Source organism: Rattus norvegicus, chromosome 3 (genome assembly GCF_021556685.1).
Source record: "Rattus norvegicus strain SHRSP/BbbUtx chromosome 3, alternate assembly SHRSP_T2T, whole genome shotgun sequence".
NCBI lineage: Eukaryota > Metazoa > Chordata > Mammalia > Rodentia > Muridae > Rattus > Rattus norvegicus.
In genome coordinates this window covers 29711682-29715667 of record NC_141536.1, presented here as the reverse complement: position 1 = coordinate 29715667, position 3986 = coordinate 29711682, and positions in this window count along the sequence as shown.

Here is a 3986-nt window from a genome sequence, read left to right as displayed (position 1 = left end):
AATGGGGGACAGGAAGACATAGAGGAATTTTAATCTAGTAGTATGTCTGCTCTGGCAAGGGATATATCCAAAGGCCTCTAGTCAAAGTGATCCTATTGGAATGACATAGCTTTAACCACCTGGATGGTATACAGACATGTCTTTAGTTTATACTTTTAATCCCAAATGATGATGTCTAATTGAGGGGCAGAAAAAATAATGAATCAGAGAATGGTTTGACAGAAAAAGTCAGAGATAGGGTATGTCCAACTATCACAAGGACAGGCCAGAGAAGCTACTTAAAGAGCACTAAAGGATAAGATCACTTGTTCTTTAGTTAGTTTTGCTAATAGTATATCTATCTTGTTGATTTTCTCAAAATACCAGCTTTTGGTTCTGTTGATTCTTTGTATAATTCTCTTTGTTTCAATTTGGTTGATTTTAACCTTGAATTTGACTATTTCCTGTCCTCTCTCCCTCTTGGGAGTGTTACCTCAGGGATAGTATCCAAATTAACAAAATCAGAAATGAAAATGGAGATATAAAAAAAGAAACTGAGGAAATTAAAAAGAAACATCAGATTCTATTACGAAAGCCTGTACTCAAAAACTGGAAAATCTAGATGAAATGCATGATTTTCCAGACAGATACCACATACAAAAGTTAAATCAAGAGCAAGTATACTATCTAAACAGTCCCATATCCTTAAGGAAACCAAAGAAGTCAATAAAAAACTCCCAACCAAAACAAAGGCCAGGGCCAGGTGGTTTTAGTGCAGAATTCTACTAAAACTTCAAAGAAGATTTAATACCAACACTCCTCAATCTATTCCATAAAATAGAAATAGCAGGAATTTATAGAGTAGAATTTATTCTATGATGCCACAAATACTCTGTTACTTAAACTGCACCCAAAAGAGAACTTTAGACCATTTTCACTTATAAATATCTATGCAAAAAAACTCAATAAAATTCTTGCAAACTAAAACCAAGAACACATCAAAACCATCATTCACCATGATCAAGTAGGCTTCATCTCAGGGATGCAATATTGGTTCAATATATGAAAATCCATTAGCATAATCCACTATGTAAAGAAACTCAAAGAAAAATATCACATGATCATCTCATTTGATGCAGGAAAACAATTTGACAAAATACAACACCCCTTCATGTTAAAAGCAAGATTTATTGAATCTAATAGAGGAGAAAATAGTAAAGCGTCTGGAACTCATTGGCACTGGGGAAGGGGAAAGAGTTTCCTCAACATAATGCCAATGTTTCAGGCTCTATGATCAAGAATTGATAAATGAAACCTCATGAAACTGCAAAGCTTCTGTAAAGCAATTAGACAACCAATCGGACAAATTGGCAACTTACAAAATGGGGGAAAATCTTCACTAACCCTACTTCAGATAGAGGTATAATATCCAAAATATATAAACAACTCTAGAAGCTAACCTCAAAAAAGCCCAACAACTCATTGAAAAATAAGATATAAAGCTAAACAGAGAATTTACAACTGACAAATCTTGAATAATCAAGAAACACTTAAAAAAATTGTTGAAAGTCCTTAGTTTTCCAGGAAATGCAAATCAAAATGACCTTTAGATTCTACTTTATACTCATCAGAATGGATAAGATCAAAAACACAGGTGATACCATATGTTGGCAAGAATGTAGAGAAAGAACACTCCTCAACTTATGTGGGATTGCAAACTTGTTTCTCAGGAAATTGGAAATAGATCTACCTGAAGAGCTAGCTAGATATACCACTCTTGGGTATATACCCAAAATATGCCCCACCATACCACAATGATACATTCTCTACTGTGTTCAAAGTAACCTTACTTGTAATAACCAGAAGCAGGAACCAACCCAAATATCCTACAAACAAAGAGTGGATACAGAAAATGTGGTTCATTTACACAATGGAATACTATACAGCTATTAAGAACAAGAACATCATGAGTTTTGCAGTCAAATGATCGGAACTAGAAAATACCATCCTGAGTGAAGTAACTCAGACCCAAAAGGATATGCATGTCCTCACTAACAAGTGGATATTAGCCAAAAAGTACATAATATCTAAGATATAACCCACAGAACTCAAGCTTAACAAGCTGAAGGGTACAAGTGGGGATATTTCAGTCCCAATTGGGAAGAAGAAAGCAATCATGGGAGGCAGAGGGTGGAAGAGATGAGAAAGACAGGAAAAAGGAGACATGAGGGGAGACAAGAGAGAGGCCCTGAGAGCCAGCAGAATGAATAGAAATAGGTAACCTCAAGGGGTATGATATGGGGGGACCATCTAGAAATTGCTAGACACCTGGGAGATGCTAACTGAGACAGATGGAGATACTTACACCCAACCATTGGACTGAAATCTGGGACCCTTGTGATTGATTAGGGAAAAAGGTTGGAAGAATCTGAGGAGGAGGGTAACCCCATATGAAGACAAGCAGTCTCAACTAACTCTGACACCTGAGATCTCTAGGACACTGAGCCACCAACTATGGAGCATACAAGAGCAAGTCTGATGTCCATGACACATATATAGTAGAGGCCTTCCTGTTCTGGCCTCAGGGGAGAGGATGTGCCTAACTCTTAAGACACTTGAGACCCCAGAGGGGAGGAGAGGGCGGGGACATCCTCTTAGAGACATGGAGATGGGGAGAGGGGAAGGGTATAAGTAACTGTGGGGGACTGGGAGGAGGACAATTCCTGGACAGTGCTCTCTCTCTCTCTCTCTCTCTCTCTCTCTCTCTCTCTCTCTCTCTCACACACACACACACACACACACACACACACACACACACACACACACACACAGAGGAGTTCTTTGTAGAAGTACAGTGGCAGTCTTTCCATACTGAATGATTCATTTAGAAGCTGAGGCCAGTTTGAATCAGTCAACTTGGAGAGGACTTTGATCCAGAAACTAGCCAGAAGTTGAACTAGCTATCCAGAATTCAGAAAGAGCTAGAGAGGTTGAGCTTATCCAGCATTATGTCTTGGAGGTTGAAACATTTTAGGACTAGTTACCTAACTAAGGGTAGAAGCTGAAGCCTTCAAGGTCTGGCTTGCAAATATTTACATTACAAGAAGACTAGACACTCCCAGGCCTAGGCCTGGCCTCTGCTCAAGCTATTTATTCATAAAGCTTGGGTACAATGCTCATCTTGTCATTTCATTTGAGGAAATAAAGCAACATTTATATTTAAATGAAGATGTCTAGACAGCATTCCTCTTCTCCATTGTAGAACCAGAGGTATTTTGTTTGATGGAAAAAATATGCAGCAGAGAAAATAACATTGGTTCAAGTTCCACAGAGCACTGAGCTCATGTGCCAAAGGCCTTGCAGTATGTGACAAAGCTGGTCAAATTATTGAAAATATTTCCTAAATGTTGATAAGTAGAGTCAATTTGAAAGTTTCATAATATAAAGTAATATAATACCAAATCATAACAAATTAATATTTTAAAAATATACTACTTAAATGGTATAATGGCACATTTTTCTCATTAATGTAAAACATATCAGTTCCTAGAATTTATAACCTTTTACTAGAAGAGAGACAATTAGAGAAGTTTTTCCTCTGAGCCAATGAGCTACTCAACTATAGCACAATGTCCGTGAGTAAATGGAGTAAGTACAGCCTGGTGCCCCAACCAACACATTAGCTTTCAGGTTCCTTTTAAAGGCTCCTATGCTTCCATTATCAAAGTATGAATAAGACTAGAAACAATTAAATATTTTCATATATGGATAGATCTACATTTATTCAAATTGAATACCTATGCCAATAATGAGAAGCAGAAACATATTCCTTGCTGTGGGAGAGATTGTTTAAGTCCAAGTCACAGAACCACTGTGGCAAACTAAGAAAGACTCAGTGTCTTTAGTATAGCAATGACGATTTCATAATAAATTAAATTAAAATTAAAAACATACTTTATTATTATTTTAGATAAAAAATCTTTGAGGAGCTTTTTAGTGTTAACATT